We start from the raw sequence: 15,491 nt of genomic DNA, 5'->3' as shown, positions 1-15,491 counted from the left end.
GCGGTTAGAAAATTTTACTATTAACAGAGACACAAAAGTTGACAGTAGGTACAAAAATGTTGACTACCCCTGGAATAGACTGTTTTACCATTGTTTGACTGTCTGAGTCCCAATGCTGAAAACTGAATTTTCTCTGACTGCCCTTGGTCCCAACAGGCCCGAATAACCAATCCTTAGATTCTCCCTCTTTTCCTGAGGGTCTGTTGTTAACGGCCACTCCCTGTACCCACTCCTGCATCAGTCAGGGCTTAATTATTAATACATGCGACAGAAACTGGCTCAGGCTGATTGGAGCAGACAAGGAACTTACAAAGAGGATTTTAGGTAGTCCATGGACTCTTCAAGGGGGCTTGAGAACCAGACCCACAGAACCAGAACACAGTCAGAAACAACACGCTGCAGAATTGGTGTCCCCAACTTGACCAATTCTGCAGCGTGTTGTTTCTGACTGTGTTCTGGTTCTGTGCCGAATTGGTGAAGTTGGGGGCACCAATTCTGCTGCTGCTACTAGTCCCCTAGAAATTTGATGCTGGAGCTGCTGCCCCCATTACCCCATTGCCCTACATTTTTAATGTCACCCTCTTATAATTTAAAGTCAGAGTTATCTGATTGGCATGGGTCTACACTATAGTTCAAGGGAGGTTTAGAATGTCAGCCTCTGGGTTTTTTCATCCTCTATAGAGAGAAGCAAACTCTACCTCCCTATTGGTGGGTGAACTCCCTACCCTAAAAGGAAACATAGAAAAGGCTCTGTTGCTGGACAGACAAAAAGATGACACATACCTGCTGCCCTGCATGACACTTACTGAGTGCTTGGTATGTGCCTAGAATTGTGTGGTTAGGGGCCATATATTTTTTCCATTAATTTGACTTCCTATGTACTTGTAATATTTTTTTCCATGTTGAGGACTCCCCATTTGCGTAACCCTTCCAGACTTGTCTTCACCCCTTCCCTCCTCCTCGGGGGAGAAGTAGGACTTACATTATTTATGAGTTTGGGAGAGAATATGGGATGTGGAGGTCTGTGTCTTCCTCTTCCCCTGCCCTTTGGGAGTACACATTTTACTCTGCTTCATACACCGAGTTCTGCCAGAACAGACCTGACACGGGGAGATCTGCCTACTCCCTGCTCTGTCTCCAGTGGGATGCACAATGGCGAACTGGGTTCACTCAGGAAGTACGCATGCAGCTCTAAGTCAAGGTCTCTAAGCCATATCACCTTTACAGCGGTAAAGAGGAGAGTTCATGTTTCGGCATATTTATCAAAGAGTCCATAAGGCAAAATGGAACAGGAGCTGCCTTGACCCTCTAACGCAGGGGTCCCCAAACTTTTTACACAGGGGGCCAGTTCACTGTCCCTCAGACTGTTGGAGGGCCGGACATTAAAAAAAAAACTATGAACAAATCCCTATGCACACTGCATATATCTTATTTTAAAATAAAAAAACCAAAACGGGAACAAATACAATATTTAAAATAAAGAACAAATAAATTTAAATCAATAAACTGACTAGTATTTCAATGGGAACTATGCTCCTGTCACTGACCACCAATGAAAGAGGTGCCCCTTCCGAAAGTGCGGCAGGGGCCAGATAGATGGCCTTAGAGGGCCGCATGAGGCCCGCGGGCCGTAGTTTGGGGACCCCTGCTCTAACGTTTATTAGTGTTACACAGCTAAATGTGACTTAGCCTCTGCCCAGTCTCGTGGGAGAGGGATGCATAACAGACCATTATAGCACAGTGACTCCTGGGCCCATGTCCAGCTGTGTCATGGCCCAGGGCCTCAACCAGAGCACCTCTAGGTAAAGAACGCAGAACCATAGACTTTCCCTTGTGATGACTGCCCATCGGCTTTTACGTATTTAAAAGTGAGAGAGGTGGAAAATGCAGTCACATAGAAAGGAAGAAAATACTAGAATAAGAGTGCCTCAGTTTCCTTTTGTTTTGGTAACCAGGAGATTAACTTGCTCTGCCCTAATTCCCCAAGTGGGGGTGGGGGAGGATTCATGAGAAACTCGGGGATTCCTGCCCCTGTCTCTTTCCTTTCCTCAGTCATTCAGGGACCTCAGAGACTTACAGACTGCCTGAGCTGAGCTAGGAAGGCCCTCTGAGTTTATCTAATCCAGGGGTAGTCAACCTTTTTATACCTACTGCCCACTTTTGTATCTCTGTTAGTAGTAAAATTTTTTTTTTTTTTTTTTTTTTTTTTGCATTTTTCTGAAGCTGGAAACAGGGAGAGACAGTCAGACAGACTCCCGCATGCACCTGACCGGGATCCACCCGGCACGCCCACCATGGGGCGACGCTCTGCCCACCAGGGGGCGATGCTCTGCCCATCCTGGGCGTCGCCATGTTGCGACCAGAGCCACTCTAGCGCCTGAGGCAGAGGCCACAGAGCCATCCCCAGCGCCCGGGCCATCTTTGCTCCAATGGAGCCTTGGCTGCGGGAGGGGAAGAGAGAGACAGAGAAGAAGGCGCGGCGGAGGGGTGGAGAAGCAAATGGGCGCTTCTCCTGTGTGCCCTGGCCGGGAATCGAACCCGGGTCCTCCGCACGCTAGGCCGACGCTCTACCGCTGAGCCAACCGGCCAGGGCTAGTAGTAAAATTTTCTAACCGCCCACCGGTTCCACAGTAATGGTGATTTATAAAGTAGGGAAGTAACTTTACTTTATAAAATTTATAAAGCAAAGTTACAGCAAGTTAAAGCATATAATAATAATTACTTACCAAGTACTTTATGTCAGATTTTTGCTAAGTTTGGCAGAATATATCTTTATAAAACAACTTACTATAGTTAAATCTATCTTTTTATTTATACTTTGGTTACTCCGCTACCACCCACCATGAAAGCTGGAACGCCCACTAGTGGGCGTTAGGGACCAGGTTGACTACCGCTGATTTTAATCCAATGCCTTCCCATTCAGAGGGGGAAGCTGAGACCCAGAGAGAAGAAAGTGTTTTCCTAGGGCTAAACAGAGGGTGGATGGCAAAGCTGGGATCAGAAGGTTCTCCTCATTTCTTAGGGAAGCTATTGGGTTTCCCACCATTTATATACACTGTTCTCTCTGTGTAGAATACATTCCCTTCCCTCCCTCATTCTCTGCCAAAAGAGCTATTCTTTCTTCAAGAACCAACTAAAATGTTACTTTGTTCAATTGCCTTAAGCTGGGTGGGGGTTGACTGTTGGTAGAACAAGCAGTCTCTACTTCAGACCATAGGAAGTAAATAAAAACTTTTAGAGCCCAGAAGACCCCTCTGGTCATCCCCCTAGCCCTCTGTACCCCACACATATTCAGAAGACAGAGGTCTCATCATCCCTCCCTGGGCTGTGTGGGGAAATTCTGGAAGGAGGCCGAAGTCAGGCCAATGTTCATGTGTGGTCTGGTCAGAGCTGCGCAGAGAACTGCTCTGGGAAGAACCATAACTGAGAAACCAGCTTTGCAAATAAATGGAATAATAAATGCAATGAAATAGATGTCCTTGCTTCATTCGGGGGCCACTTTCAGAGAGGCTGTCTTCTTTCTCTCTCAATTCACCCATCTCTCCTGCTTCTATGTGTCCCAGGTCCTCTCCCCCCACACTTTCCATTCCACGTCTCCACCTCCTCCTCCCCAAGCTCGCAATCACCTCCTCTGTGCGTGTTAGCTGGTCAGCAAACAATAATTATTCATCAAACAAGACATCAGTGATTTCATTGCATAACGGTATTCGGGTAACATCACTAGAATTCTCAAGAAAAAGATGAAACATTTGACCCACAGCTCCACTACCAACAAAAGCTTGCCTAAGTGCACTTCGGTTCTTATCCCAGCATTAAACATTTTGCCTACAGCTCCCATTCCTTACACCTCGTAGCTTGAGAAGCACCTTAAACAATATAAACCCAGAATGTTTTATGTCTTAGAATCCCTGTTTTTTGGCTACCCAGAATTCCTTCTAATAATAAAAAATAACTAACATTAGTTGAGAACATTCTGTGTGCCAGACATATGCTCTCTTCTCACTCTGAGGTAGTCCAGTTTTTGCTGTGCCTCCCTTCCCCCCAAAACACACACGTTCTGCAGAGGAAGATCTGTGGCCCCAGGAAGTGGCGTGGCCTATCCAAGGTCCCCAAGGTCGTTAGTTTATTCCTTTGTAGATGGTGAGAACTTCCCCATTTGGGTTTCCAGGGGACAGTTGGGGTTTGCCTGTGAGTTCCTTTGTTGTTACTGCCTTTGTGGCTTTGGTGTTTCAGGTGTAATTCGCCGACACCCTGAGTGAAGGATACCCTTGTTTCCTGTTAGGTCAAACATCACAAGGACAGAGAGGGGAGTCGAAACAAGGGTTAAAGAATAAGGACACAGTCTCACTGAGGCACAGAACAAAGGGGAACCCAGCCTGGGGAGCCAGGCAGAACTTTCCGGACACAGCTCCCTGCAGTCCTAGACTGGGGAAGTGAAAGAGGCCAGGCCAGGAGGGGCCTGGGCTTCTCTCTTGTCTTCATTGAGGTTCTTTCTGTGAAGAGGAACAGAAATCAACTCAGGCTCCCCCTCCCCGGCACAATTTGTTGGGAGGATGTGGGGGATGTCCTGAAACCCCAGATCAGCTGAGCTTAGGGAAGGACCGAGCCAGGGAACAGAGCAGTCGGAGCCTGCCAGCAGTTCCTCTTGTCCCCTCTGCTTCAGCCATCCCTCCGTCCCGGACAGCCGTCCCTGCTTCTAGGTTCTCGTGGCTGACTGTGGCCACCCCATCCCAACGCAACACCAGGCCGGCTTGGGAGGGTGCGGAGACCTCCTCCCTGCTCTGGTCATGTGTATCCCCTCCCCCCCCCTCACCTCCCACCACATCTGCCCAAGGCCTCTGCGGGCTTTGATGCTCTTTCTCCACCCCCACCAGGGGTCCTCTGAGGGAGCTCAGAGGGAAGGAGAAGCCAGCCTCTTCCTTCCTTGGGGACCACTGAGAAATCCCTTCCCATATGGTCCCCCATCTATGTTGTGGCTTGCTGGGATGCTCTTCCTGGAGATGAATGGGTTTCTCCACAGTTCTGGGGTAGCAGCTGTTACATCCCCAAAAAAGGGCCTGCAGTTTGGGCTGTTAGGAACCATTTGGTCCTGATTTTTCAGTGGTCCTTTCCTTTTGGCCTGCAGATTTTATTATTTAGACTCTTTTTTTTTTTTTTTTTTTTTTTTTACCATGTGTACAAGTCTTGTTACATATTCGTTCTATTCCCTCATTCATGCCACAGCTATTCTGAGCTGGACATAGTGCACAGAGGCCAAAGAGGCAGAGTCCTTGCCTTCGGGAGGCCTGTGGTAGGTAAGGGAGACAAACCCATTGAAAGAGGAGTGACCCGGATGTCCTCTTGTCTCTCCTGCTAGCAGACCACACTTCCCTTTCATTTCCATTCCCTTTAATGCAATAACCTGAATCCTTAGTCTCCAACACTTCAGGAAATCCTCTTAGCAGGTTTCGTTTCCCAAGGATCTCTGAGAATTCTGACACGTCCTACCTGTTTGTGGTTGTCACCTGTCACCTTTGTCTGCCCTGCGGGAGCCCTGGTTGGGACTGCGGCAGGGCCTGCCCTCCCCAGACTCCTGCTTCCCAGACCACTTTGTCTTGCAGAGCAGCTTTCCCAGGGAACCCCAAGCTCCGTCTCTCCTCTGCATTCTCTCCCTAAGTGATGTCATTGGCCTGATGACTTTTAAGTACCATCTGTGTGTCAGTGACTTTACAAATCTATGTCACCACCGCTGACATCTCCCCTGAGCTCCTGACTCTTATACCCAGCTGCCTCTTTGCAATTTTTACATGGAGATCAAACAGGCAGTTGAAACTTAACTGGACCAAAATGAACTCCTAATTTCCTGCCCTGCTATGCCTGCCCAAACCTGCTTCTCTCCGAGTGTCTCGATTTCAGGGAACAGTTCAGTACGTATGACATTATCCACTTAGTTGCTCAATCTGCAGACCTGAAAGGCACTCCTGCTCTCCTCGCCGCTCGCCCCGCAGCGGCCCTGAGGCCGTATCAGAACCCGTCCTGAATCTGCCCGCACTTCTCCGTCTCCAGCAGCCGGCTCCTACATCACCCTCTCTTGCCTAATGGTGGCGATGGTGACCTGACTTCTCTCTCTGCTTTCAGCCTTGCCCTCTGCAATCCATTTTCCACACAGAATCCAAAGTGAGCTCTTAAAAATATAAACTAAATCATATCACTCTCCTGAGTAAGCCTTTCAATGGCTTCCCATCGCATTTAGAATAAAAACTTAATTTGTTACTCTGACCTACAGTGCCCTCCCTGAGTTGGTCCCTGCCTACCTCTCTGCCACCATTGAATAGCATCCATACCTCTCTCTCTCTCTCTCTCTCTCTCTCTCTCTCTCTTTGTCACTTTCTCTCTCTTCTTTTCCCAGGCATACCTGGTCTTCTCTGTTTATCAGAAGGGCCAGGCCCAACTCCACCCATAGGCCTTTGCAGTAGCTGTTCCCCTTGCCTTGTAAGCTCTAACCAGACTTTGAGGAGTGAGAGTGTGTGTATGTGTGCGCGCACGTTTTGGGAGGTTGTTTGTTTCGCAGATATCTGTCTGTATCTATTTTTATTAATCATGAGTTAATGTGCTATAAAACTAATGGCTTTGTATATGGGTCACCACTTCAGGAACTTTTTGCCTGAAACAAAAAATTCTCCTAAGCCATTTCAAGGTCCCGTTCTCCCATCCTATTTTTTTTTTTAGAAGATAATATGACTTTGAACCTAAAACAAAACATTTTCAAGTTTTTCCAACAGTGAAAAAAAAAAAAAAAAGACTATAACTTGCTAAGAGAGAAAAGAAGGAGGAGGAAGAGAAGAAAACAATAAAATGTAAGACCGAATTATTAAGTCAGATTAAAGAGGATTGTGTTGAAATAATAAAAGCCAGCCTGACTACAAAGTAGCACAGTGGATAGAGCATCAGCCTGGGATGCTGAGGACCGAGGTTCGAAATCCCGAGGTTGCCAGCTTGAGAACGGGCTCATCCAGTTTGAGTGCGGGGTTGCCGGCTTGATCATAGACATGACCCCACAGTCACTGGCTTGAACTCAAAGGTTACTGGCTTGATGCTCAAGGTCGATGACTTGAGCAAAAGGTCACTGGCTCAGCTGGAGCGCCTCAGTCAAGGCACATATGAGAAAGTAATCAATTAACAACTAAGGTGCCACAACTATGAGTTGATGCTTCTCATCTCTCCCTTCCTGTCTCTCTCTCTCTCTCTCTCTCTCTCTCTCTCTCTCTCTCACACACACACACACACACACACACACACACACACAAAATAATAAAAGCTATATTACCAGAGCAACAAAGCATACAAACCATGGCTTTTAGAAAGATAAGGAGAAGTTGCTAGAAGCCAATGGAAATTTTCATTCATTCACCCAACAAATGATAGCCTACTATGTGCAGGCATTGTTCTAAGTGGTAGGGAATAAGCAGTAAAGAAAACATGTAAAATCCCTGAGCTGAGGAACTTACTTCTAATAGGAAATAAAAGATAATTTTTAAGTAAATATTAATATGAATTATAATAATGAGTTCTGTGGAGAAAATAAAGCAATGAATAAGATTGGAGAGAGCTAAAGGTGGAGACAGAGTTGCAATTTTAAGCAGCAGAGTCCAGGAAGACCTTTCTAATGAGGTGACATTTGAGCAGAAGCCTGAAGAACATGAGAGAGAACCATGCAGCTCGCTGGAGAAGAAGAAAGAACAAGTGCAAAGGCCCTGAGGTGAGAGTGTTCCTGGCTTCACACTTCTATTAGACAGAAAGCCAGGAGACTCCCAGGGTGGTTGTATTGGAATGAGCCATGTGACTCAGAACAGACTTAAGCTACACGTGGGTGCAGAGATTTCTTCTTTCTTGGTTTGCCAATACCTCTTCTGTGTCAGGAACCCTTCTTCCCTGGTTTACTGAGAAAATGGAACCATTAGACAGGAATTGCTAGACTTCTCATCCCAACCCACCCCACCCCCACAAATATAACCACTTCACCATTCATCCTTAGCGCCTTCCTCTCATCTCAGAAAAGATGTTTCCTTTCCTTTTCTTTTCTTTTTTTTTTTTTTTTTTTTCATTTTTCCGAAGCTGGAAACGGGGAGGCAGTCAGACAGACTCCCGCATGTGCCCAGCCGGGATCCACACGGCATGCCCACCAGGGGGCGATGCTCTGCCCCTCTGGGGCGTCGCTCTATTGCATCCAGAGCCATTCCAGCGCCTGAGGCAGAGGCCACAGAGCCATCCTCAGCACCCGGGCCATCTTTGCTCCAATGGAGCCTTGGCTGCGGGAGGGGAAGAGAGAGACAGAGAGGAAGGAGAGGGGGAGGGGTGGAGGAGCAGATGGGCACTTCTCCTGTGTGCCCTGGCCGGAAATCGAGCCCGGGACTCCTGCACGCCAGGCCGACGCTCCACCACTTAGCCAACCGGCCAGGGCCATTTCCTTTTCTGTTCAATGTTCATCTCAAGAGCATCTTTGCTCTTGGTCCCCCACACCCATCTGCTTGGAGAGCTCTCTATCTATTAGTACAGGGTGCTAACTTCTCTTCCACACATCTTCACACTCACCTCTATTAAAATAGTTCTCTTCATCTATAAATATTTCCAAAGTTCTACCAACTTTAAAAAAGAAAAAAGCTCTTTTGTTCTAGATTTAGCTATTTCTGCCTCTTTCCTTCCCTTCTCCTCCAAGTAAATCAAAAGTGTTGTCCTCCACTTTGGGCTCCATAGCCTCACTTCTAATCCTCAACCGACTACAATTTGTCTCCTTCCCTTCTGGAGCCATGGGAACTTTTAAAACATCATATCCAGTGGGCACCTTTTGTCCTCATCTTACTGGCCTTCCCTATTGCCTTCCACTACTTAGCACCCTTTGAGTCCTCCGTCTCCTGCCCCAAGGGCAGGGTACCGGCAGCAGAGACTTTGACTTGCCCTCAGTGAGATCCTTTCCCTCTTTCTTTATTTAACACCCCCCCAGAGCTGTCACAGAAAACATGGCTGCCAGCTGCATTCACCTTTCCCCAGCCTCCCTTGCAGCTAGGTGTGGCACTATTAGTTCTTGCCAATAGGATGTGAACAGAAATGAAGTAGCAACTTTTTGGTCTTACCTATGGTGCTGCGGACCCAAAAATGGGTGCCTCATTTTAAGACAGTAGCATCACCCCACCAACCTGGGGCTCAGACAGCTCCTTAAAGCAGAGCTGACCCTTTTCCTATGAGAAAAAAAAATAAACATATCTCCTTTAAGCTGTTGTATTTTGGACTTTTTATTATGACTCAGAGTACAGTAAATTACTAGTAATTTAGCATTGACTCTAGCATAGGCAATCCATAGGCCTTGGATGTGAATCCAAGCCTATTTGACTCTGACGAACCGGCTGTCTCTCTGCCATTCTTTAGAACTCATCTTTTGGGGCAGGGGTCCCCAAACTACGGCCCACGGGCCACATGCGGCCCCCTGAGGCCATTTATCTGGCCCCCGCCGCACTTCAAGAAGGGGCACCTCTTTCATTGGTAGTCAGTGAGAGGAGCATAGTTTCCATTGAAATACTGGTCAGTTTGTTGATTTAAATTTACTTGTTCTTTTTTTTTTTTTTTTTTTTCCGAAGCTGGAAATGGGGAGGCAGTCAGTCAGACTCCCGCATGCACCCGACCGTGATCCACCCGGCATGCCCACCAGGGGGCGATGCTCTGCCCATCTTGGGGTATTGCTCTGCCGCAATCAGAGCCATTCTAGCGCCTGAAGCAGAGGCCACAGAGCCATCCTCAGCGCCCGGGCCATCTTTGCTCCAATGGAGCCTTGGTTGCAAGAGGGGAAGAGAGAGACAGAGAGGAAGGAGAGGGGGAGGGGTGGAGAAGTAGATGGGTGCTTCTCCTGTGTGCCCTGGCCAGGAATTGAACCTGGGACTCCTGCCCGCCAGGCCGACACTCTACCACTGAGCCAACCAGCCAGGGCTTTGTTCTTTATTTTAAATATTGTATTTGTTCCTGTTTTGTTTTTTTATTTTAAAATAAGATATGTGCAGTGTGCATAGGGATTTGTTCATAGTTTTGTTTTTTTTTTATCGTCCGGCCCTCCAACGGTCTGAGGGACAGTGAACTGGCCCTCTGTGTAAAAAGTTTGGGGACCCCTGTTCTGGGGGCAGCCAGACTTGAAGTTGAACAGTGATTCAGAGCTCCAACACTTTCTCACTGGGGAGCCTTGAGTAAATCATTCGGTCTCACTGAGGCTCGTTTTCCTTGCCTCGGCAATAGACCCTACCTCAGAAAGTTATTGTGAGGTTAAAATGAAAGTCTGTCTCAGTGCTGGTCACAGTGCCTGGCCCAGTGCCCTCAATGAAGGTACGTATTGTTGTTGCATTATCATCAGTATTACCTTCTTCACATAGCTCTTTCTCCTTTGCCCTGTCCAGGTTAGAACTCTGCATCTTGTCACAGACACAACCTGAGAGCTGCTTCCCCACAGGGCCCCTGGGGCCAGGCCTGATGAGTCTGTGGAAGGAAACTCGGGCTGGCCGGGGAATGGCCTATAATTGATCCCAGTTAGGACTGGGCAGGCCCGGTCCTCCTCAGCCGCGGCCTCAGGAAGCAGGACGCTGGCTGATTTATGTCCCTGCTGCACCGAGGATGACCTAGTGCCCTCTCTACGTGTTCTAGCATCAGACAAGGCCATAAAACGGAATTGGTGCTGCACATTTGTTCCTATCAGAGCCAATATGTATACTGTTGCACCCAGCTTAGGTCAATCCTCAGCAGGGCCCTCCCTGGGAAAGGTTGGTGTGTGTGGCCACCCAGTGCGATCAGGCCACTGGACGTTCAGAGACAGTGTATGGAAGGAAAAATCACAATCTCATGTGCTCTCAGGCTTCAGTGACTATCTAGTGTGAATGACCCCCAATCAACACTCTGAACCTACAGCTCCTCCAACCCTCAGACCCCACTGTCCAATGGCCTCCTGGAGGCTTCCTCTTGCACATCCCATAGGCCTCTGTCAGAACTCATCATGTTCTCCCCTCTGCTACTTCCTCCCTAGCCTGGTACGGCGTCTTCGGATGCCTCCTTCGTAGCTCGGATCACCTTGTTTTGTAATTAGGAAAACTTCCACCTTCCCACAGGTTTTATCATTATCTGTATTCTTGTCTGTCTCCAGGAATGTCTAGAAACAAACCTCTGAACCTGATTCATCTCTGTAATCCCCAGTGCCTGGAGCAGAGCCTGGTGCCAAGGACATGCCGTAAACTTTTGAAGAATGAATGAGTGAATGGGTAGATGAATGAATGAACAAAAAAAATGAACATAAATGGGTATCTTTTAAGGCAGTTTTTAAGAAAAGAATAGGGCTTCTTAAGCAGGACACCTAAAGTTCCACTGGGAATAGTAAAATTAGATGTGAACATCAAGCCAGATTAACCGTATTAATTGCAGATTCTTACCTCTTCCACACACAGACGACTGAGACCAAAGGCGGTTAGATAACGTTCTGAGGTTGAACAGTGATTTAGTGGCAGAGCCTCTGGACTAGCCCCCAAACCTCCTAATGTTGCAATCCGCAGCCTTTCCTCTCTTTCTGCATGTTGAGCTTAAGCAAGCTTCTCACCGATTCCCCAGCCTGGCTTCTAAAAATAGACTATAGTAGGCGGAAGGTATTGTAGACTATCTACAGGGTTTCATTAACAACAATGTGATTCATAGAAAACCTGAGTTAGCTTCCCAGAAATTTCCAGTTCTAAGAGCAAGTATAGGATATATGACTACACGGTCCTTACTCTCTCTATGCCTCACGTTCCTCATCTGCAAATTGAGAGTAATAATAGCACCTGTCCTGACATGGTGCATGTTTTTTTTCTTAAGGCTGTTTTGGTAGCTTGTATTATTATTCCCAACCATTTGCTGGACTCTCAGCAAAAGGATTCCTCATCTGGGCCCGCTGCAATGGACTTGCAGTGCCTCTCTAAGAAATGGGGGGGGGGTACAGCTCACTGTCCCCTTGGTGTCAGCCTAGGTCATTGTTTTCCTTTGGCCAATGGGATGTAAATAGAAGTGATATATGCCACATCCCAGCAGAAGCTTCAAAAATCATTGCAAGGTTCAACCATAGCATTTTCCCTTTCATCTCTAAACTGATATAAGGGCTGCTCTTTCAGTCTGAGACAGGCTGTGAAGACAGCACAGAAACCTCAAATGACCTGCAGCTGTCATATAATGTGAGAAATATACATATATATAATATAATAACATGTTGTTGGCATTGTTGGCAGCTGTTGAGATTATAGGGGTGATTTCTGCTGCATCGCCTAACCTATGCTGACTAATAATCTTTTGCTTATAATGTAGGCAGACTCTTCTGGCACACCTTAAAAGGGTGTCCACAAAATGCATCAAATCCCAGGTTGTCTTAGGGCTAAGTGTTAGTTAGTGTTCAGGGGAAGCTGCCGTAATAAAAAGACTTCAAAATAAAAGTCTTAAAGCAGATACACATTTACTTCCCTCATAAAACAGTACAGAAGTAAGTGGCTGATCCAGGGTGTTAGGCAGCTCAGCTCCATGAGTTGCTCAAAGGCCCAGGTTCCTTCCAACTGGCTGCTCCAGCTTTCCTCTATGGTGCTATCCTCATTTGCACCATGTCCACGTTCTAGCCTGCAAGAAGGAGGAGAAAGAGGAGGGACAACCAGTTTCCTTTTAAGGATGTGCAGAGAACTTACCCACACCACTTACAGTCCATTGACCAGCTCTTACTTAAATAGCTGTAGCTAATACAAGGAGCCTGGGAAAGTAGTTTCTAGCCAAGTGGCCATGTACCATGATGAAATGCAAAGGGAACTTCTTAGTAAAAGAAAAAATGAGATAATTCAGTGTTGGTTCATGAGAGCCAATTGCATGTATTTTCTGCAAATTCCATGTTCATTGATATAGCTTGAAATTGGCCTTATTGGGAGTATTTACACCACAGAAATTGGCAAACACTACAGATCTGGACTCCTCCATGTCCCCATCCCTATTGGCCAGAGAGCCAGTTGTTAAACATTGGCCAGCACTGAGGTTAATGGATTCTGGAGGGAGGGGGGCAATTCCCAGTCTCTGTCATGGCCGGGCCACATTTTCTTCATGTCTCTGCTGCTTTTTCTCATTCCTGAGCAGCTTCCTCACCTTCTGCTCTCCAAAAAGTCCCCTTGGCTCAAAGTCATTAGTGCAGCTCATCTGTTCTTGCCCTAGATTTCCCGTCCTGGGGTCAGATGCCCACACTTGGGCTACTCACTTCTGTCCCGGGGTGGAGGAGCTGGGGGATCATGTCATGCGCAAAGCTGCCCTCAGAGGGGCCGTGGATGGGACTGGCACCAGAGGCACTCACTGTGTGCATCTGAGGAGTGACAGCTCTTTTCCCGCCCCTACCACAGAGTTTAGTAGGAAACTCTCCTTATGTAGTTATTCTAATATTCCTTTAGAAAAAAAAAAACTTTTAATGTGGTAAAATACACATAACATAAAATTTATCATCTTAACCATATTTGAGTGTACTCTGCAGCGGTACCAAGTATATTCATAACGTGCACGCATTTCTACATGTCTGGCATTCCTTGTGTACTTGTGATTAGATGGCCCAGCTTACTTGCTGAGGCTTGGCTGTGCCCTGTGTCACAAAGGCGGTATTTTGTGGTATAGACAGGACAGCAGTGATTTTCAGGAGACCTGAAGTCTACACCCAAGACCTAGGAAAGATGGCTGGATGCGCAAGGGCAAGACAATCCAAGAGGAAAGAATACAGACTTGGAGTCAGACAGGGCCCAGATCCCAGCCCTGTCCCTTGGTGACCTTAGGCAAGTTCGCCTAACACCACATTCTTCATAAACGGCGCACCTTCTGTGCCCACAGTTCTTCCCTCTCTTTGTCTGCTTAATACCTTAAGTCCTTCCAAGGCCTCCCAGGTAAAAGTGGGTCTCTACATGATTCTCTCTCATGGCATCCTGGTCTTTCTTTTTGTAAGACTAGTCAGGTTTTTGTTATATATTTACCTACTTACCTCCTAATTTTTCATGTCTCATCACTAATCTGGACATTCCAGGTTATCTTTGTTCAGCATTGTATCCTCAGCCCTGAGTCCAGGCCTGGCACAAAGCTGCCATTAAGTAAAAATGTGTTTAAAAAGTGAATGAATGAATAAATGAATGAATGAATGAACAAATAAATGAGTAAAGAAGAAATTAAGCTAGTTAATATCGCTAATCCTTAACTATAGACAGGAGGGTACTTAAAATATCTAACTAGGGAGGCGGGGGCAGGAACAGATCTGTAAACATGCCAGGTGTTCAAGCCCAAGTTCTAGAGCAGTGAGTGTAATGCAGGTCCCTGTTCTGCGAGGTATTAACTTCCGCGTTGCTGGATGGTGGTCTGGGGGACCCCAGGGAAGGAACTAAAGTAAAAGAGAGCTGGAGGGGCACTTAGGGGCCTTGAAGCAGCAATTGTTAAAAAAAAAAAAAAAAAAAAAGTGTTACTACAGGCCCTGGCCGGTTGGCTCAGTGGTAGAGCGTCAGCCTGGTTTGTTTAAGTCCCAGGTTCGATTTCCAGCCAGGGCACAGAGGAGAAGTGCCCATCGGCTTCTACACCCCTCCCCCTCTCCTTTCTCTCTCTCTCTCTCACTCTCTTCCCCTCCCACAGCCAAGGCTCCATTGGAGCAAAGTTGGCCTGGATGCTGAGGATGGCTCTATGGCCTCGGCCTCAGGTGCTAGAATGGCTCCAGTTGCAACTGAGCAACGCCCCAGAGGGGCAGAGCATCGCCCCCTGGTGGGCATGCCAGGTGGGTCCCAGTTGGGCGCATGCAGGAGTCTGTCTCTCTGCCACCCCGCTTCTCACTTCAGAAAAAAAAGAGTCACTACAGTAACAACCATTTGAGGTTTTACTAGTGTAAACCAGCTAAATGTCATCCCCATCTGTACAATACAGGAACTGATACTTAGCTGATCAAAAGGGATGCTGGGGGAGGCAACATCGATCAGCTCTATGACATGAAGTCAAGAAAACACCAGAAGTTTAAAAGGCACTAGGAGAGAAATGGCTGCACTTCACCTTCCTGCTCCCTACCCCAACTGCCATTCCCAAGAGATATAGATAAGTCCTAATAACCAGTTCCAGGTGTGTGGTGTGAATCCGGTTCAATTTAGGAAGACTGTCAGCATCTGCGGAATTGTTACTGTAAAAGAATAGAGCAGGTCCAGGAAATTCCTCCTTGACTAAGGAAAGTTGGAAATAGGGGTCTGTGGGGCAGCTGTGTTAGGCTTGCTCACTGGTTTACCAGCTGCAAGCACGTTGCCTGATTGATGCATGATCATGTGGCAGTGCCACGTGTGTATGGCCTATATAAGGCTATGGGCGCTTGTGCTCAGAGAGATTGTGGATTTGCAGATGGCTTGTCCACCACTGTGAGGGGCCATTTTGCTGTTTGTTTGCCGAAGAAGCGGTTTTTCCCTGCCTGTGTGCTTGTCTGCTATTGTGAG

The sequence above is a fragment of the Saccopteryx leptura genome, chromosome 3, assembly GCF_036850995.1.
Source record: "Saccopteryx leptura isolate mSacLep1 chromosome 3, mSacLep1_pri_phased_curated, whole genome shotgun sequence".
NCBI classification, from domain to species: Eukaryota; Metazoa; Chordata; class Mammalia; order Chiroptera; family Emballonuridae; genus Saccopteryx; species Saccopteryx leptura.
This window is presented reverse-complemented; position numbering follows the sequence as displayed.